Genomic DNA, 21,967 nt, shown 5'->3' with positions numbered 1-21,967 from the left:
GTGGCACCACAGGGCTCAGCGCTCGGCACACGTGGGAAAGGGGTCACAAACCAGGCAAACTTCGGCTGATCTCAGCCAAACAAAGCACCTGTGTTTGCGTTGTGACATCTCCTGTGTCACCTGCCTGCTGCCTGTTTTTCAGAGGCTGCTCATGGTGAGGTTAAGGAGAGTTCTGCTACTGAAAACAGATTTTTTTTTTTTTCTCTCTCTCTCCAAACTCATTACTTTGGGCAAGACTACACAAAAAAAAAAAACTTTCTCTCCATTTTCTAGCTCCAGTTTACAGGCCAGCCACCAAAAATCAAGCTCCAAGCACAGAGGCACTCCTATTATCCAAGAACATCTAATAATATTTAATCCTGCTAAGCTCTGAACACACCGATACCTTCTAGCAACAAGAGCCGAGCCTTAATTAACAGAGGTTAATTAATAAGCCAGAGAGTGGGAGGAGGAGGGAGGGGCAGCTTCACAAGGGAACCTGGATACCTCTCCTACACCTCAGCGAGCTCCCAACGTGCTGCTGTGACTTTATTTTCGGAATGGTTTCTAAACCCTTGCTCTGCCTCGACTCACAGTGCCCAAAATAAAGGGTTGGGGTGTGGATGCTTGGCCAGTGCAAGGCCCATGCCAGGCCTGTGTTCCCTGCTGTCCCTCAGGAGCCCGTGGGATGTCTGGAAAGGAGGTGAGCTGAAGAGGGGAAGGTAGCAGGGCTTTCTGCAGGAGCCAAACCCAGAGCTATTACGGCTGTTTTATGAGCTTTACTCTTCCCATTTTCTGTCTGGAGAGACGCAGCCAACGGGCCGGCTCGGCACGCTGCCCGTGCCACCCCCTGCTTCCCTGGGAGAAAGCTTCCCAGGCTGGAAAAGCCACATGCCAGGCTCATCATGAAGCCCTTCACTCACCCCCTGGGACACCCAGCCCCACCCCTGGGACACCCCTGTCACCTGGGGTCACCTGGGGTCACCTGGGCTGCAGCAGCAGTGGCCACGTGCCGGGAGCCAATTCTGCTCCGTGGGCAAACAGAGCTTATTGTCCCAGCTCTGTTTGCTTTCACAAGATAATGAAAAGCTGGGTTTGTGCCAGGGAACGGCAGCAAAATGCCACGTTGCCACCCTGCCAAAGTGCTGTCTCCCTGGCTTTCCAGAGCATGTCCTTTGGGGCTCCCTGGGACCAAATCCCACGGTTCTGCTGGAGGCAGGCACCCACCAAACATGACATTGCAAAACTCAGGCCTGCAACTACCCTGTTACAGGAGTTTTCCCAGGGAATATACAGTGGTGGGCAAAATCCTAGGTTCAAACACCAACTTAGCACTGCCAGAAAAGCATAAATTATCTTGAGGCACAGAATATCCCGTTTTATCACTCAGATATGTATTTCCTATCAAAAGATGAGCATGGAGGCCCGGAGAGCAACACAGACTTAGAAGAGGACAGCACTGAAACCATGACCCAGAAGCATTTCTACCAAACACAGGTCCCTGCCCCGGAGCTGAGATGAAAGTGGATGAAAGGAAATATACTTGGTAATAAATGAATCAGGAGAAAAGGCAGGAGAAGTGGGAGGCAGGAGAAGGGCTGAGGAAGGTGTAGGACAAGGGCTGTGCTTTAGCAATGTGGTCTCTACCTTGTAGTTGGCATCAAGGCCAGCCCTTTCCTAAACTTCCCATTCTTCCAGTTCCTTCCTCCCGAGCCTTTTTAAGGTAAGAAAAAAACATGGGAAAAAGAGGAAAAAAGAGCAGACAAATCACTTTTTTTTTTCTCCCCCAAATAATTATTGGTTTGTTTTTTTTTTTTGGCAAAGAGCAGATAAGGAGTGCTGCAGTGTTTGTCATCATTAGGTTAGAGAGGCTGCCAAGCTGTAATAGCATTACAGCTGCAGGCATTGTGGGTAATGCCATGCAAATTGCTCCAAAGGCGTTGGGAAGGAAGGCCAATGTGCAATGTGAAAAGGACACTCTCAAGTACTCTTCCCAATTCCCAATGCAATTTTTGTACTCTGCTTTTTGGGACACTCTTGCAGAAGTTGGCAGATAAAGCCCCCTAGGTTGCTGCTCCACCCCATATGGATTCCTGCGTTCTCTAGTAGATCCCAGCAGCATCAATGACTTCAGCAAAGCTCTGGGGGCAAGCACAGCCATCATTTCCTCCTCCAAGTTCACCCCTTGGTTTCTCCCCAGACCCCCTGGAAGCTGCAGAGCACTGTGAAAGTGTGAAATGTCACCCAAGTGTGAAATAGCTGGAGGGAAAGGTAAATCATGGGCTGTGCCTCATTCACTCGGGGTGATGCCAGCAGCAAGGAAGGAAGAAGGGGTGAAGCTGCTCATCCACAGCCCAGATGGCACCTCTGACGTCAGGCTCAGCTATATCAGAGCTCCAAAAGGCCTCAACTCTGTCTCCCACTCTCCCAACAGCACCACCTATTTCTGTCTTCTAAGAGGTCCCTCCCCCTCTCCTCGCACCCTTGGCCCGGTGGGAATAACCCCCCCCATTTAATCCCACTCTCTCCAGCCTCTGGAGTGACCTGAGGATGCCTTCTGCTGAGTTCAAGGGTCTCCTCATCAAGGGTCTCCTCATCAAGGTCTGCAGCAGCAGCTAATATTTTCCTCTGCCTTTTTTTCCCCCATGCAATTAAGTGCAGCTCCCTAATTGGAGTGCTGTGAACTATTTATAGCTTTATAATGACCGTTTACTACGGCAGCACTTCGCTATTGGATGGGAAAAGGGAAAAGTCGGTAGCCTGGACGGTGAACAAACCACGCTCATCAGAGAAGGACTTCTCCAAGGAAAGGTCAGCAGCCTGGCAAGGCAAGGCAGGGAGAGGCAGCAATGGCACAGAAATGCTGTTATTCCCTTTTCCAGTGCTGAGGAGCAGAGGGATGAATCTCCATGCCCCACATTCACAAAGCACCAAGATTAGAGTATTTCTCTATCCGTAAACCTGTGGTTTATGGGCAAGGCCAGGTTTTAGGGCTAAGAATGACCTAAACAGCAGCTCCAGGGGAGCCTGCAGAATCCAACAGATGTTTTCCCAGATTATCCCAGTTTGTTCACTACTTGAATACATCCCACATGAATCAGGAACTATTCCTTTTCTCCGTGTCCATATGCTGTTTGTGGGATGATTAATCACAGTCTGAGCTGTAAGATCTAATTGTTTTTCAGTGTTTTAATAAGCAAAAGAAGGTGGCCCTGCCCCTGGCAGGGGGTTGGAACAAGATGATCTTTAGGGTCCCTTCCAACCCAAATCATTCCAAGAATCTGTGAGAGACCATTTATATGTATATAAGAAATCAGGAGTGGAGACTACAAAGCTTTTCAGGAACAGCATCTTTCCAATAGTGTGACATGATCTTTTCCAAAAACGATGTTTCCAGTCATACTGTTGTGAACAAAAACCTCATGCAAAAAGGAGGGATGTGACAGCACTGGGGGAATCTCATTTATTGTAGGTTTTTTCCTCCATCTCCTGACAAGAGCTCTCAGAGGGAGCCAAACTACAATCAGTCTTCACCTTTGTGATCCTGATTTCCTAATTCTGAACTACGTGGTTTAACCTTGCATGAACAGCAGCTTCCATAAAATTAGGTAACAATGATCAAAATCTGTGTTTTCCCAGCAAATGCTGTGAATTTGAGGTGTAGTTTGTCCTTTTTTTTTTTTTTTTCTGTCTCACGGTGTTTTTAAGGCAGTTGGAATCAAGAGGAGACTCCTTGACAGATGAAGAGAGGCTGGTCCTGCCCAACTTGACAGCACCAGTTTAATGGGCTCTCCTTTGGAATTGTTAATAAGGAGCTTGAGAAATTGGTATGCCAGGGCTGGAAACCCTCATGGAGAATGAGGAGCTGCATCAAGAGCCCTTTGTATGCTAACTTTTTGATGGAAAATTGGAGACAAGGATGGATACGAAGTGCTGTCAGACACTTGTCGTATCAAGAGGAAAAACATCTCGGTGCTTGAAGAGCCCTGAGTCCCCTCACCTCTCTCCACATCTGCCACATGGACAATCCAGAGTGAAGGAGATCCAGACTGACCTCTTTCCGGGCTTCAAGCAGAATAATAAATATCCCTTTTTCAGCAGCACACGGCCCCTTCCTCTTCCCACTCCAGTTTTTTAGCGGTGGGAAGCCCGGCCGTGCTGGAGGCTTGGCAGGAGGGGATGCTCAGGTGGCAGAGGGGGTTCAGCTGGAGGTCACCTGCCTGCTTTACCTCGCCCTGCTCCAGCAAAGGGTCTGTCTCCAGCTTCAAAGGCATGTCCTGAAACTCTCTGGAACAGGGGACTCATTTTTCATGCTGAACGAGATGAAATTCCCACTGTTACCTCATTTACATCTCAATGCTGGTAACTTATAGATGGCTATTATTTATAGACATGTAAGACATCCATTTCTTATTCTGTGGGATACAGTAAGAAGAAAAATACCCATCCTTCTGTTCACCTTTTCTGGATTGTTTCTCTTTTTTTTTTGTTTCCTTTTTTTATCCTTTGCTCAAGTTTGACTGTTGCAGAGAATTTGCAAATAAATAAAGGAGTGAACAGCCCCATAAAAGCTGATTGTTTCCTCCTCCTGCAAAGATTGTCTTTGTGAAGAAGATTAAAAATCCTTCCATGCTGCCGAAGATAAAGGTATCCCTGGGCGAGAATAAGACATAAAAGAGGTTACTACACACATCTCTGGGCTGTGTGGACTGCTAATTCGCACTGTTGTCATCCCTGCTCGTCCATCTTTACTCTTTCTTCCTTCTTTCCACAAAAGGAAAAGTTGCCTTTGCTGAAGGCAGCATTGGTAGAAACAGTTGGGCCCTGAACGAGGACATTTGCTTCCCCAGCTGGCTGCAGGGGGACAGGCTCCACGGGACCATCCAGGAGGGAAACACATCTGCTCCCAGCTGGAATGGAGGCAGCAGGGGAGGCACACGCCCTCTCCTCGCTCCATGGCACGGGTCGGTGGGAGAAGAGCTCGCGCCCGAGTTGGAAATTCTTTGCCACAATGAACTCAGCACTTGGTCTCCAAGAAGAGGTGCAGTTGTGGACAGAGATCCCAAGCCTAAAGCTTTAGGGATAATCCCGTGACAGCATCATCACCTGGCCCCGACTGCTAAACCAGCAACCCACGGCCCCATCCAGGCTGAGTTTGGAAGGGCTCCATGGGAAGCCCTGGGGAGCACTGAAACCTCAAAAGACCTGCTCTGGGAGCTCAGGAGGTTCCTCCTAAACCTATCATTGTCACCACTAGAGACGAAGGGATGGGACCACCATCAGGCTAAGAATGATTTTTTGCTCAGATAAACATCAGTCTCAGAGGCTGTGAGATTTTAGAGGAGCAGGCAGTCGGCCATAGCTCAAAGCAGTCACAAGCTCTTCGTTACAAGGCAATACAGAACTTTCTAACACAATGGATGGATGCCACAAGGTTTATTTTGCTTTTCTAACCTGTCACCTTTACTCACTTCTGCTGCACTATGGATACTGTTATCTAATGGGCTTCTGTCACACTTATGCTTCTATTATGACTTCTAAACTCTCAGTTTATTCCATACAACCACACCCCTACATTATAAACCCTTCACCATCTTATCAATGCAGTTTCTCACTTACTTAAGGCATATTCTTACTTACAACTATAGAAACGAACGTTTATGGTTTTTCTGCTTAATGTCTGTGTATTTTATTTTTACATCAATCCAAGCTTCTCCCAAGGCTGCAGATCAAACCCTTCCGTGTCCGTGGAAGTTTCTGTTTCTCCAATTCCCACATAAACCCATGCAGGAGCAGGGCCATCTCCTCTCAACCCCCACGGTTGGAGTTAAATCAGGTGCAAGAAGAAGGGAGCTGCCTCCTGCAGTCATTCCATGCCAAAGTGTCCCCCTTTTATCCAGGGACAGTCCTGCGAGCCCAGGACAAACCAAGGGTCCCTCCTCAGTTCAGACAAAGGCCACACCACAGGGCAAACTCCATCAAGCCAGCGGTTTTCTCTTTTCCCTCCCCTTCCAAAGTGCTTAGTCAGGATTCATTAGAAGCACAGCAGGTTTTACTGGTACCTGCATTATCAGCAGAGCAGCTGCTTTTCTTCTTTGCTGACAACCTACATTCAGTGTAACAGATTGAAAAAGCCTCCAGATTCAAAGCCTTGTAATGACTCTCCTCTTCCTTCCTTTCTCCTTCCCTCTTTCTCTTTAATGGCTTTCACTAAAGGGAAGAGGTGATTTTTTTTTCCCTTGCATGTTGAGCAAAGTGTGGAAGAGATTCTGTGTTCTCATTTTCTCTATTCTTTAACCCCCCTGTACCAGCTCCCTATTGCATCTCACTTCTTCTTCCCCAATACCTGGGGGTACCACCACAAAGAGGCCACCAGAGATGAGGAGGCTGCTTAAATAGATTTCAATAGATGGCAGCTTGATGGACTTCATAGGGGAGGGTAAAATTGATCCATTTAGGCACAATCAGATCCTCAGCTCTTCCTTTTCAGAGCCAAGATGAAGAGCTTTTTTAGGCTGGCCCCAGGAAAACGTTTATTTCTCTCTTTCGAGCCCTTTGAGTTGAAGTAGATGGACAATGACTTATTAAAAAAATGCCAAGCAGGTTAAAATCCAGCCTGGCACACATTTCTTGCTGTTAAGCAGTTGAGCCCACAGTCTGACTTTAACACAATTTCCCTATTTTTCTGAATGATGGGATTGCTTTATTAATTGCCAACCTACAAATGTGATCTTCTTGAGTAGTTTTGGAGTGTAACAGGGAAGGGGAGGAGAGCAGGAGCTGCAGTCCTCCAGAGACCCTGGGTAAGGCTGATTGATCGAAATCACTTGAATTTCCCCTATTATTAAATACAAGAGTGCTCCTGGTTTGTCTCAGAGATGCAGGGAAAGAACTGGAAAGGAAACAGCAGCTCAGAGCAGCAGTTCAGTCCAAGGAGGTGCTCATGTTGATCCTTTTCTCTTTTTTCCTCTCACCTGCAAACGCTTGTGATGCTTTTTGCATAAAAATCCTTTCTGGCAAGCACCAAAGGATAAAGAACTGTTCTTTATCCTTGCCTTGTATTTGTGCAACACACTTCAGATCAAGGGGACCCCAGTGACTGATGGAAGGGTCTCTTCCTTGGGCTGAGCACGCTGGAGGTGCTTCCCACAGGAATTGTGCAGGAAATGAGATGTGCTGGCTCCAAATCCCTGCAGGCGTGGGGGGCACAGAGGCCAGCCACGGCTGGGCGTGGTGAAGAAGAGCATTTTAAGAATCTCTGTGGTTCAGGCAGGAGGACAGTGGCTGATGGGGAGAACGCACATGAAGGAACACGGGAATGATGGAAAAAATAAGAGCACAAAGAAATGCATTGCTTCCCATTTCTGAATGTCTAAACACGGTGTTCAAGTCCAGAGTCCAAGAAAGACCTAAAGAACCCCAGAATTACCCTTATCTGAGTCTATCCTGCACTGGGAACGAGAAGCAGCCAGGAAACAAGAATCGTGTGAATTGTGAAATCTGGGGATTTCTCTTCCAAGAACTTTTAATTTAATGGTTGATTCTTTTGAGAGAGAGAGGGAACTTACACTGGGCTAAGAAATGCAATCCGTGGGTTACAAACATTCCCTGAGAAGATGAAGGATTTTCATGTTTGCTCTGCTCATTCCCTCTCTGGCCCTGTGCATATTTAATTAATACCAGCTCTCTCTCCAGCAGAAGTTTTGAGCATGACCTGCTCTATCCCTTGGATGGACACCCTTGGAGGAAGCATTTCCTACCTGAACAAGCTCCCTAAAATGTATTTGGCCAAGCCCCCTTCCTTCCTTCCTTCCTTCACTACAGATCATCTTGGAATACCAGTGATAGACTGAAGCCTCAGCATAGATAAAAGACCTATCCAAATCCACTTGCTGGAGCTCTCTGGGCAATCAAAGGCTTTCCCAAACCATTCCTTTGATGAATGGACACAGAAACTGAAGGCAACCATACTTCTGCCGACCCCTTGCCACCTCTGTTCTCCAGCACCCAAAAAGCTGGCATGCCTTTGCCTAAATTCCCATCTGTGGTGAGGTCTCCCTTCTATACTTCTCTGCCACAAGCACAAACCCATTCATTCAATTCCCATCGTCCTGGAGATGCCCCCTCCACTCCCTCTGCTCCCACAGTCCAGATCCAGCCCTGAAACCCTTCCAGGCAATTCATCCAAATCTCGCCTCGCTCTGAAAAAACAACCCATGGAGATGGTGCAAAACCTCACACAGGGCAGCCATGGCTGCTAAAGCATCTAATTATGTACTTTCTAATTACCAAGCCTGATTTGATTTGAGCAGCTCCCTGGCTCACGCTCTGGGATGTAACACCAGGCTCTGAATCATCCCTGTCCCATCTGCTCCTGCCTTTGCCCTTCCCCGCTCACAGGTAGGATAAAACACCAAGCTAAATATTTGATGGCAGTGCTAATGGCTTTGTTAAGTGAAGTTGGGGACAGGGGAGGAGCTTCTCCTTAGGTTAGGATGACTGAGCTGGGTTTATGCTGGTGGGAAACCTGTAGAGCCCAGTCCTGTGCTGGTTTTGTCCTGGTGCTGTGCTCCTGGGTGGGAACACCACGGCTGTGGGCAGATCATGCCTGGCTCGCGCCCGGCACTGAGTCATCACCGAGCACAGCTTGCACCAGAGCAACGTTAAAGGAAGAGCTGTTGGGTGGTTCTTTTCAGGTGAAGGGATGAGGCAAAGCCTTCTTGGGATGATGCTCTGGAGCTCTCAACCAAGTCAAGGCAACTGAACCCGCAGCAGCAAACCTGGCCTTAGAGCGCGTGAGCGATCGGGGTTGGAGCAGCAGTTCCATGGAGCTGTGCCAAAACTTCTCCTTTTCACCTCGCTAGGATTTTCCCAACAGTTTGCAAATCCCATCGAAGGCAGATAAAAACACCCACCAACGTTCCAGGGCCAGATGGTAGTTTGTGTTTATGAAAACTGCAATTTGTTTTCATGGAAACTAGTAAAAGCATAGCGGGCAAACCTGGAAAAACACAGCTCAGCCTTTGGGAAAAGAGGGTATTTTATGGACAGCTTTGGTTGCCACCTCTGTTCTACAGCTGATGGAGCTTGGAAGAGGGGAGCTCCTAAAAGGTCTGCCCAGCCCAAGAGAGCAGCTGTGGGATCCACAGGCCACTGGCTGAAATTCAGCCTGAACTAGGGAGAAGTGTAAGACAGGTCCTTCACATGACGTGCCAACTTTCCAGCTCGCCAGGAGAGAGAGTTCATTGCTGAACCTTCATAATCAGAGAATGAAGTCATGGGCTTGCTCCTCATGGCTGGTGAAGGAGCTTCAAGGGTCCACACAGTGAGTGAGACAAGAAATAAAAGACTCTGTATCAGCTTTGTGTCCTACAGGGATGTAACTGGCTTCGTTCTCTGCATTTTTCACCAAGTAACAGGTAAAAACGCACCATTGGGTAGAGCTTCCCATGCACTGGACTTCTCTTGGGGCGCTTCCCCCTCTCCAGCTCTGCCCAACAACTGCCCCTGTGGCACCCCTGTGTTGGTTTTGGCTGGATTAATCTCAGCCTGATCCCCTGAGAGCAAGGCCCGGGGCACAGCGTAAATCCTGTTGGCTGTGGTGGCCCCAGGCCAGGAGTGACGTCAGTTCCTGGAGAAGACTCATAAATCTCATCTGAGTTTCCTTCTGCTGAGTTTTCCCATTGCTTTCGGGGGATCTGCAGTACTTCATCTGTCACAGTGGCTCCCAGGGACTCACGTTCTGATGTCATAAATTTGTCATCACCATGGCACCACTGACAGACCAAGCACCAGGAGGAAGGGCTCCAGGGCTAAGCAAAGGACCTTCCCCCTGACAAATGGCAGTGATTCACACCAAAACAGGGAAGGATTCACACTTTGTAGTCCAGATTTATCTTTTCTATTTGTTGCCAAAGTGAGACCTGACCAACGTGGCGGGTTTGGACACATTGCTTCCAAGAGCAGGTGTGTGTCTCCTGATTCTGGAGGCTTGCTGACATCCTGGGTTTAGTTTGTTTCCAAGAAATTCCATTCCTCCACATGGCAGCTGAGCAGTTTCATGAATAAAGAGAGATTTTAGAGGAAAACAGGGCTGGGAGTAGGCAAGACCTCCTTTGAGGTTGCTGTGGTGCTGCACTTTAGCCTGATGATAGCCCCGTGGCCTTTTTCCTTATTATACCTGCACAGAAGAAAAGGAAAATGCTCAAAAAACGAAGTCCCAGCATTTCTGGAGGCAAGGACCCTGTTATTTAAGGAGGCTGAAGTCAGCTTTGCTGAATTCCTGTAGATCTTCCTCCTTACAGCCACTTGGAAATGTTTGTTTGGTTTTTTTTGTTTGTTTTTTTGGTTTTTTTTTTTGTTTTTTTGTTTTTTTGTTTTTTATCCTTCCATTGCTGCTCTCCCAGCATGAGAAGCAGCTTTGGGGCCAGGTAAATATTTGCTGGCAGCACTGAGTGCCATCATCTGGAAGGAAAGCAGGGTGGATTTGGGACTGGTTGAGGATCCATTTAAGAATAGTTCTCCTTGTCATGCATCCCCTGCCCTTGAACAACCTCTTCCATGAATATCCCAACACCTGGGCAGTCCAGCCTGGCATCACACATCCTGCAGACTGATCCCGCTGCCTGCCTTATTTCAGCGCTGTTACTCCCAGATTTCTTGGCAGGTTGTCTAGAAATCAGCAAACAACCCCTCAAGAGAGTAGATCTCGGGACAGGAAAACTAAAAAGAGTTCTACGGCACAGCCCGTGATTTTCTGAGGGGTATTTGGCTGCTCTCTTGTGCTGCTGCGTGCTAGGAAAGGGCAGGGAGAGGACATAATTCTGCTCTAACTTGCTACATCATCAGTTTTCATTAAAATATTCTTCTGCCACATCTTTGTAATTTTTCATTTCAGAGGCAAATTTATTAAAGGTGTACTTCAGCCTGATTAAATTAAATAAGTGGCATTAGCAAATAAAGATTTTTTTTTTTTTTTTAATCTTGGCACACCACAAAAAGAAAAGCGGGGAGAGGGGGAGAAATTGCTGTGATACAAGGAGCTATTTAGTACTATAACTGAAGGGGGGGGGGGGGGAATTCCATTCTCCATAAGCTCCCATTTGTTATCTTCCCTCAGCCCCACCACCACAAATCACTCTGGAGCCTTGCAGCAAAAATACCCCAAATGTAAAGCAATATAATATCCTGTGTTTTCCAAGATAGGTAATAATACATTTTGCACACAAACAAACCTTCCTAGCACTCCACCAGCTCCTTTCCTAAGTCTCCCTGTGTGGCTCTTAACTTCTCACACTCATTTCAGGGCTATTTCCTGGTCAGAGATGGCTTTGAAAATGAGGCTGAAAAAGGTTTCTCAGCTTATTTTTGTTTTGATTTCTGCTAGGCAGCAAGAAAGGGCAGGCACTGTGTTCTGAAATTAGGACTTGCCTGTGCTACCTTGCTTTAATAGGGCCACTTTGCCCGTGTTTTTCCCCTCACAGTCTCCCCTCAAATCCATCTTAGCTAGTTTTAGGTAGAAAAATAGAGTGTTTGGCTGATCTCTTCCTCCTTAGCCCTGCTACAACGTTTGGGTAATTCCAGGGCTGTGAACACACGAGCATTTTTTAAGCCATATGTCAAACACGGCTCCCCCTTCCACAAGCTTTAAAGCCAACTGTCCTAGGAGGATGCTCCAATGAAGCCAGGGCTGGGAAAGGAAGAAGGGTTTCCAGAGACATCCAGGTTTTCTCTTCTCCTTCTTGGCACAAAGGGGCAGCTTTTGCTTCCCCCAGAGCCACCCTGCCCCTGCCGTGCGACCGCCCAGGAGGGACGCCGGGATGCTCCGGCCAGGAGCAGCTGTGGCAGCAGGAGGTGGTGCCTGGCCTTGGGGCTCAGAGGAGGCAACACATCCGTGACAAACAGAGGGATAACTTGGGAAGTTTATTGGGTTGAGAGCTTCCCATCTGTTTCTTCCACAGTCAGCCCATGCCTCTCCACTGCCAGTAGCTGGAGATGATCGGGAAGGAAGCAGACAGACAGATCCAGCACAATTCACCCACGAAGGAAAATCCCTGTGGGCTCCTCCCAGTGGGAAACTCAGTCAAAAAGGTGTTGCACCCTCCCCTTCTCTGTTCAGCTGTGACTGGGTGGAAAACTGCTGAGCCAAAGGCATCCATCCTTCCCAGAGCTTCATTCCCTTGGGCACACACAGAGGCAGGAGCAAACACAGCAGGTGTCTGCCTTCAAATGCCTGTCACCCCACAGATTCTCTCTATTAGGTGTATATTGGTCTATATTTCCCCACAAAAGCAAAACCAAACAGGGGGGGATGCAACCACCACAGACTTGGATCCCTGGGGAGGACAGGCAGGGACACGGAGCGAGAGCAGCCCAAGGTCTGCCACCAAGGGAACTTGGTCCTGAGCCAAAAGCACAGCCCAACCCTCACCTTCCCTGCTTACCAACAGCAGCAGATGCAGGGCTGAGGGAGTTAGGCTGCCTTGGGAAGCTCTAAGCTGGGCTCTGGAAGGTGAGGCACCTCCACATTCCTGACGTGGCTTTGCCCAGCACGAAAAGCTGAACGTGCTTTTGAACAGCTCTAATGATCAGTCATCAGCTCCTTGGAAGATTTCCATAGCAGCATTTGCCTACTGGAGAGCGATCAAGTCAGTGAAGCCTTGCCAAGTTCTGGGCACTTGGTTGGCAGAAAAAATGTTTAGTGCTTCAGGGAAGACTCGGTGCAGCTTTTGATCCCTTCTAGTCCCAACATATTTAAACAAAAATAACCCTTCTCTCCCCTCTCCCTCCCAACCACCATTTCCCCTCATTTAGCAGTGGAGAAGGAGGCCCCCCACGTGTGGGTTTGGCACATTTCAGCAGAGCTGTTTTTAATGGAGTTGGTCCCCAAATGTCACAAGGCTATTGTTTCCCCTGTTGGTCACACGTCCACCTGAATTTTAGGCTATTCACTAAATGTCACAATTTCTCTGCTTCCTGCAACTCTCTGCTGTTATTGGTTATTGTCTTCCTAAGAGATAATTTTTTGTCTCACTTCTCTCCAAAAATGTCCAATTTTCTCCCACTTTGGTACCCCCTGAAACAAATGTTCCATGTGCCTTTGGTCTCGCTGAGTAGGGGACAGGCAGGGGGGAAAAAAAACACCCTGAGGGGAAAAATACTTACCAAAATAAAATAGGGGTTTTTTACTGCCCAGATCTTTTACCTTCCTCTCCCAATCTCTATTGCCCAGGGATCTACTGCCAGAGCTCTGTTGAATTTTGTAATTAAAGCCACAGAATGCTCAGCTAGCAGAGTTGGGGTTTTTTTTGCCACTGTGGGTCACCTTTGCCAAAATCTCACACAGGGGTTGGACACGTGCCTGGTTTAACCGGCTTCTTTTGGTCCCTGCTTTGTCTCCACACCGATGGGATGGATGCACAATCTCTCACTTCTTGCCCTAAACATCCTTTGCTGGCTCCCTCCCTCCCTATCCTACAGTCTGTGTGTGCAGGGAGGAAGCAAAACCTGGACCAGTGCTGAGTGTCTCCATCTGGAAGGCACCAGAGGGGCCGGCAGCAGCTGAAGCATCAACACCCCTGCCACCTCCTTGGAAAGACTCGGGATCCAAGGGGAGAAACATGGAAGAAGAAAGGAAACCTGGCAACAGCAAGAAGACAAGAACTTCAGGAGTGGTGGAAAACCCTGCTGGAGTCAGTCTCAGGGAGAGTGAAGGAAGCAAATGGAGATCTTGGACTAGGAAGCAATCTCTGTGTCAATTTTTTAAAACCTTAAAAACTCTTTAAAACCTTCTCTAAAACCTTAAACACTAAGTTTTCCACCAAGCGTGTGATATCACACACTTCTATTCAAACTCCACACCCACAATCCCAGTGCTATCAGTCAATTTTGGAAGCCTTCTCCACAGCCTCAGGTCAAATGCAGTGTTCTCCTGAGGACCTGTGCCTTTCAGCACAAAGTCTAAAATTCTCAGCATCCAGGCTTCCACCACCTCTGGGAACATCTTCCCACTGTGGGATCAAGGCACTGGATGACTGAAGGCACAGGAGATGTGTCCCATCAGAGGGGTCCCTCCTCACTGACAGCACTCCCACAGACAGTAAGGGCTGGGAGCTATTTGGATGCTCTGGTAGCAGAAGGTTCATTCAGCTCCAAGGACAGCTCCCTGCCTGCCAGGGAGCAGGTCCCAGCATCTCTCAGCATCCTCCTCTGCATTGCCAGTGAGGACCATCCTGACCTGCCTCTGGCACCACAGCTCTGCCAGCTCTTTCCCAGAGACAGAGGGAAGTGTTAATTTAAACACCCTCATGTGGTTTTGAGCTCTTCTACACCCTTTGACCTGATTCTTTGTTCTCACTTCAGGTGCTGGTCAGAGGTTCTGAGATTTGTCCCTCTTGGGTTATTTCATCCTTTTCCTGTAAGATCTCAGCCCAGAAACACCCGTGCCAGCCTCTTAATGAGATTTGGACTCTGCAGGGAGAAACAGCTCCACACCAGCCAGAGTCCTGGAGAAAAACCCTGTGGAGATTCTCCTGCTGCAGCAGAGTGTGGACAGGAAAAATCAGGAAAAATAGACAGGATTGGTACAGCTCTGTGGAAAAATGCTCTAATGCTGCCCCCTCCCTAGAGGGCTGAGCTGTAAGCAGGGCATAAACACCCCCCAGGTGTTGGCAGCATCAACTGTGTCACACACATCTCTTGGGCACGTTCACTCCGGTGCTTTATTCCCCGATGGAAAAAAATACTTTTTAGAGTAGTACAAAACTGATTAGATTGAGGCAAGGGAAAGAGTGATGGAAAACAGCGAACAATAAAAACCTGGGAGCAGGCAAGAGTTTCTTGGAGGAAAATAAGAGAAAATAAAGCTGATGCTTTCAAGATTAATGACTAATGACAAATAATTGGGGGACAGCAATGAGAAGGCAGAATGGAAACAAGAGCCAGGCAGGAGAACTAGGCATTAGGTCTGATGGTGAATTTAAGGCCATTAATTCCTAATTGTAGCCATTACAGCCAGGAGTTTCAAGTGAGTCCAACAATATTAAGAGCTGCTGGATGTGGTGCCTTTCCCAGAGAACCTGGCTGTTATTTAGGGCTCTAAGTGAAGGCTGAACTGCTGTGAAAAAAAGCTGATCCTCATCTCATATTAGGGGTGTTTATAGGAATCTCTGCCCTGAAGAAGGAAGGAATGAAGACAGAGAAGACACATGCCCTCCATCCCCCTTCTCCAAGCACAAAATGAGCCACTTTGCCCGCACTTATGAGCTCCTGGGCTTTTCTTTCCCCCCACACGAGGAGCAGATTGTCTGTCAGAAAGCAGCAAACATCAGTCCCAGCAGCTGGATGTGCCTGTCCTTCCTCGCTTCACATTTTCAAAGGGGAAATCAAAGTATTTCATGACATCCAAAGGTCTGTTCCCAGCAGCATGGGATAAAAGGCAGGGCACTGGGTGAAGGAGGGTGTTTTTTTGTGGTTTGAACAGTGCCCATCCTTCTAAGGAGGGGGTTAATGTGCTGCCTGTATCACATCCCTGTGAATCACATCTATTTAATTTAATGAGAAAACTGACGGTTCACGGTGACCAGCAAAGCCTGTCCTGCTCTGTGTCACACAGGAGTTACAAAACAGCCAGTTTTGCTCTGATCCTAGGATATTTACAGCTGGAAAGGATGGAAACAGAAGGAACACAGTTAAATCTCAAGCAAGATGCATTCCTCTCAGATCCTGCACTCACAATAGACAGAGGCACTCAAACCAGCCTGACAGGGTACACAAGACACTTGGCAGCCTGGCAAAGCTTTGTTCCTCACAGAGATCAATCAAAGCAACAGAGAGACTTGTCAGGGAAGCGTGGGATCAGCTGTTTTCTCCTAGTCTAACTACGGTCTTCTCCTCTCTGCTTGATTCACTTCATCCTTTTGGTGTTTCCCTGGTGGGAAATCTCACCTAAGGTTCTGCAAAGTATTTTAACATTCCAGCTGGTTTGAGACTAGGAGGTTCTCTCAGTCTCTTGCCAAGCACCTTGCAGGGATGGAAGTGTCTTCATGGTATGGGAGTCATCCCTTCCTCTTCACCAGTAACTGAGAGAATGGCCAACAGCAAAGCACTGTTTGCTTCACGGCCTTTGGCTTCTCCTCCAAACCTTTTCCCTCCCCTTTTAATTGAGATCAGACCCCATTATTTTCCCTGTGCTTCAGGCACATTAAAACCCACAGCTATTAAACTGTATTTGATGCACAGAGAAAACCACTTTGAGTGCAACCTGAGAACCCCTGATGTTACAGTGAGGAAGAAGAGGAGGGGGATTAAGTCAGGATGATAAGACGTCCTTTCCACAGTCACTTTTATTCCCCCCCCCCCCCCCCCCCGATAATCCTATTTTTACACGTGCCTACCAGATGTTCCCCATATCACACTCGGTACAGCCAGATGGTTTCAGCATCCCTTCCCCACCGTGTATCGTCAGCTCCTGATCATCTCGCTGATGTGTAATGGCCCCGTCAGAGGGGAACGAGCTGCTCAGGGTAATTGTCTGCATGTTCCCAAACATCTGCGCACACGTCCCTGCTTCCAGAGCCCGCAATTCCTGGTGGGAGAGGAGTTCCCCCCCCAGATGCCATCAAACACGCGGTAATTACCGCGGGAGATAAGCGGCCCGTGTCGCTACAGCTCAATTGCCACCACGCCCAAAGGCCACCGGCTCAGCTTTGCACAGCCAGGCTTTAACAGAGTTGGATCCTGCCACGGGGTAAAGCTGGAATGAGGGAGGCAGGGAGGGATGGAGGGAGGGATGACCAAGCTGCTTCACATCCCAGAAAGGGGCATTCGCTGTTCAGAAAAGAACTGGGACAAGACACTTTGGACTATGACCAGAATTTGGGAATGCCTGAGCAGGGTCAGAGTCCTGTCACCAGCTACGTCGCCTTGTAAAGCACGTCCGGCACCTTGGGGACGGGAGTTGGTGCCCATTTGAGACTCACTGCAGCCCGATCTCACAGCAAAAAGAGCAACACTTAACACAAAACTATAAGCAACACCAAAATTAGGAAGGACTTTAATCAGTGGCCAGCAAGTTTAGGACAGGTTTTTGATGCCCCAGCAAGGTGAGGAAGCAGTGCTGGGCAGAAGTGCTACGTTGGAGATGCAGCAAAGCCCTGAGTGCTGCTGGCTGCTGGTGCAGGAGTGGGAGAGGAGGCGATTTTAGGAAGCAAATAAAACAGAAATAGCAGAGCAGATCCAAAGGGATTCTTATTGATAGGCAAGTGACAGCATTAACAAGCTGGCAGCTCCCCTGGTGTCCCAGCTTGCGAGCCAGCCTCAGAGGAGAAATGACAGGTAGATCAGCATCAAGAAGCACACAAGAAGGGAAGGCTCCTCTCCCCAACACCCAAACAGGAGAATGGAGCCCAAACCCAAAGCTCTTCCCTGCCCTCTTGCTCAGACTGCCACTGGCAGGGCACAAAGCCCCAGTTCAAGTGGAGGTCAGGGATGAGGCCGTGCCTCAGAGGGGACAAACCCACCGGCCACCACCAGGATCTGGGACAGCTGGGCCCCTCTGGCAGCTCAGAGCAGGGAGCTTTGGAGCTTTGCCCACAGACAGCGGGGGAGAGGGCAAAGGGTGTCCACCGATATAATTGACTGCTCGACTAATTAAAATTCCTGGGCTGCTAATTGGGGCTGGGATCTGCCTGCTGAATGCTCCCCTCAGCAGCTCAGGCCAGAGAGAGGGGAGCCTGCCTGGAAGAGGGGGATAAAGGTCTGGAAGCAGCCGGGGCCCTGGTCGGGGCTGGCAGAGCCCAGAGCTGTTTTGTCTGACCGATAATAAGTCGCCAAATTACTTTTGACAAGTGAAGGGGAATGGAAATAATGGGGGTCTGCGAAAAGCCCAGGGCACAGACTGGGGAGATCCATGAGATAATGAGGAGGCAAAGCCCTGCCGTGGCTGAGGGCAGCGGGACTGGGGCGGGAGGGGACGGGGAGGAGGCTGTGAGGGACATCTGTGCCACACTCCAGACAATATTTGGCCTGGAAAGGCTCTGCCTGAGGCACAGGGACTGCCTGGAGGGGGTCAGCCTGGAGCAACCAGGAGTACTTGGCACCCCTGCTCTGACTCAGCTCCAGCTTTTAGGAGTGGGCTTCAAAAACCTCACGCCACAGCACCAAAATCCCTGTCGCTTTTCCATCTCCCACCACGGGTCAGGTGTTCTCCATGCCTTGCCCAGATGTGCCAGCAGCAGCTACAGCACCCCAGGCTGCTCACCTGGTCCAAATAAACTCCACACCCCTACAGGATCCAGGTGCTCTGGCTGCACCAGACATGGGAAATCAGCAATCAGACTGCAATAATTAAAGTGTTCATTTACATACCAATACCCCAGATATTCTCCACCTCGCATCCCTTTCACAATGATGCAGTATCCAAATCTGGAGCACGTCTGAGTGCACACAGCCAATTTCTTTCTACTCAGAAAAAGAAAATAGCCTATTTTTTTTCATGTCAACATGCTCTGTGTAATATCCAGTGGGTAATTTTAGTGTCTAATGCAGCATCCACAGAACCCTCACCTCCTGGGAAATCAGTTGGGTGGCCTCTTCACCTTGATTTGGAGGATAAAAGTCCCTCTAATACTCAGGAGGCATCCAGGAGGTATAACTTGATTCTGGGAACATGAGTATTGGGATGCATTTGATCAACACTGGAAAGAGGAGCTGGGGTGCATCACTTTCGAGAGGATCACCAAGCAAGCAAAAATGTCGTGGAAAGAGAAAAGACACTGGAACTGGTGTCAGATTTCTCACTTTTCCATAGGATTTCACATCTGCAATTCCCAACTTGCACGAGCTTAGTCTTCCTCATGCCCAGACACAGACCTGGTGGGCCTTCTCCCCACTCACTCCAGCCTTCATTTTCCCTGGGGAAGGGTTTTCCCTGCAGTGGAGCTCCCAAGGAGGAGGACAGCTGCATGTTCCAGTGGTGCTGCACCCCACAATGGTTGAGGGAACCCGATTTTCACTCTCTTCCTCCCCAGAGATTCTGCACTGGCAGGGACCAGAATGCAGGGGCAAATATGTCCGTTTTTTATCATTTTGGGAATTTTTTTGAACACAGGAAAGAGGAAGACATTACTTTAACCCCTGAGTGGCTGCAGGCCAGGGAGCTGTTGGATACCACAGACATTTCCCAATGCTGCTCACAGCCTGTTTTCCAACTCCATCCACTTGGTTACAAAGCAGATCTCAGGTTTCAGCAGCACTGTGGGGACCTCAGGAGGTGCTGACATGCCAGTTTTTTTCCACATCAAGTAATACAAAAGGATAAAACTCATGTTTTAGTGGAGTTTTCCCCCCCGCTTTTCTTCTCTAAACTTGGATTATGGAGGCTCCAGCTGAGCTCTCAAACAGGCACTGTGCAAGTCACATTCTCAGCTTCAAAGTGAGGAAGCAGTTCATGGCAGTTCATTTGCTGCCTGGGTGTTTTTTAAGCCAGAGATTCCCAAAGGAAAAGAGAACCTGATTCCCTGTGCTTCCAGCCCTCCTCTCCCCTAAAGGCCACCCTATTCACGGTGCAAAGCCATAACCCCATAGCTGCTATTTGCCTGCATTTCCCTGACAAAACACCACCAATTCAAGTTGGGTGAAGCTCTCCTGGACTCAAGGGGTCTAATTCTCAGGTCAGCCTCTGATTTTTCCTTTCTGGGAGCAAAATAACAAAAATGCTTTTGGAATGAAGCTTCCTGTAATTGCAGTGGCAATGCTACTTTCCTAGAAAGCCCTAAAAAATCATCCTGTGTGTCTCAAAGTCTTCATCCCCCACTTTTTGTACAGCAAACCTTCAAAGCCCTGATGGGTAAGAATATTCCCAGGTCCTGCAAAGGAGGAGAGAGGGCACAGAGGGGAAGGGGATGGGGCTGTGGGGTTGTCTGCATTTTTCCTTAACAGTTTGGGGTCAAGCCTGATCCCCAGTGGGGTCAGCTCTCTTACAGGCTAACACGCCAAAGCCAAAGGAGGCTCAGCTTCCCCGTGGGAGCCCGGCCAGGGGGAGGCTCTGCAGCCCCTTCAGGAGCACCACGGTGGGAGGGGGACGCAGAAAAGTGTGGAGAGGCTGCAGGGGCCATGCCAGACAGGAATTCTTCAGGGCAAACACACAGGACCTGCTCCTGCCCCATCCACGGGCACCTCTCAGCATCAACATCCCTTCCCACAGAGCACCAGGCTGCACCCACCACCATGTGAGACACGGCCTGGGAGCAGACTGGCACAGGAGGGATGTCAAGGTTTACAATAATCACCTGAAAATCCCCTTTGCATCATCTACAGGATGCTCCTTACCAGCCAAACAACCCCGGAAAACTGAACTCATGGTGTCTCTACAGCACTTGGCAGAGTGTTGACACCTCTGATAAGAAAGAAGGGAAGGAAATGAGGAAATCTGTACAGCTGGACAATACCTAAACATGCCACGGGCCAGAGAGAGATCTGGGTAAAACATCAGCTGAAAGGGAGATGGAGAGAAAGGGAAGCTGTCCGTGCTGCCTGGCTCACATGGAGGGAGCAGGATGCTCCCGCAGCCAAAGGAAAAGAAGAGATAAAATAGGAAGATGTCAAAGTTATTTTTTTCAGAATGCAAGCTCCATTACGCAAGGCGAAAGGTGCACATTAAGTGCAATAAAAAAAGAAGCTTTTATAGAGATTAATTTGTCTGCCCCGTTCTCCTTAAACCAGAGGTTATAAATTGTGACAGATCGTGTGTGTTTTGGGGAAGCGAAGGCAGAAAAAACGAAAGGGAATTGGGGAATAGATCAAAATTCTCTGAGCAGAAGGCTTGGGAGGCACACATTTACATCAGGCTTTTTCTTCTCGCCTCAGAGCTGGTGCCATTCTGATCCACAGGAGAAGGAAACTCCTCACCCCTGTACTCCTACAGCTCCTTGAATCCATGGACTGCTCAGACCCACAAAAGGGATGAGCTTAAAGCTGTTGTTTGTGGAGTTGAGATGATGAGAACTGAGAAGGCAGCTGCTGGAATGTGTTGTTATCTGCTCCCATGCATCCATCTCACCACAAACATCCCCGTGCCCCAATTCCACAGGCAAAGCTGCTCGGGAATAGCAGAGCCCCGAGCAGCAAGTCGGAACAAAAGAGAATCGTTTTTATCTCTCCTCTTTCAAGTTCCTGCAACAAAAGCCTGCTCCTGTCTGGCCCAGGAACAGATCCACCCGCCACAGCCGATCTTCAAATATTCCCGATTGACCTCAGCGTGTGAAATAGGCACCATTAAAGTGTTCCAAGAATAATTCTCAGAAATCATGAGTCACTGTCTGATTTCGGCAGAAAGGGCTAAAATGATTCAATTATTCACCATGAATTATTCACTGATAATTACACTGTAGTTAGCGATCTCCACACAGACAGTTCATTACGAGCAAACCGCTGGTGTGCAGCTAATATTTCACCAAAAAGCCCCACTTTTGTTACTGCATGTCACATATAATGAAGTAGAAATATTGGTGGCCATCAGAGGAAATCAGAGAGAGATTAAATGTGGAAGGAAAATGCTGCTGCTCCTAATTCTCAAGCAGCTCCGCCAAGTGCAGCACCAGGCCGAGCATCCCTTTTCTCTGGTTTCAGAGCCAGCCAGGATTGCATTCCTTGGAGAAACACGCAGTGAGGAGAGGAGGAACTGAGAAACTGAGCTGGCAACCATGGAGAAAATTCACCTTTTGCTCTTCTTTTGCTGATGACTGCTGGAAATCTCTCTAAATCCAGGCTCTCCATGACTGCAGACAGTTCAGTTTTGCTTGTCCGCCTGCTGCTCGCACAGAGCTATTTTGGCAACTGAGTTGCCATTTACCTGCCATTGCACTGGCAGGACTGGCACAAAAGCAGGCAGACAGGAGAAAGCCACCCCGAGAGCCTCTCACCTGCCAGGGAACTGGGGGAAGAGCTCATTTCTCCTACACTTCCAAGCAGGGATTCTGGTTTTTGTCAC

Source organism: Vidua macroura, chromosome 8 (genome assembly GCF_024509145.1).
Source record: "Vidua macroura isolate BioBank_ID:100142 chromosome 8, ASM2450914v1, whole genome shotgun sequence".
Classification (NCBI taxonomy): Eukaryota; Metazoa; Chordata; class Aves; order Passeriformes; family Viduidae; genus Vidua; species Vidua macroura.
The sequence above is the reverse complement of the archived record's forward strand: the minus strand, read 5'-3'. Positions refer to the sequence as shown.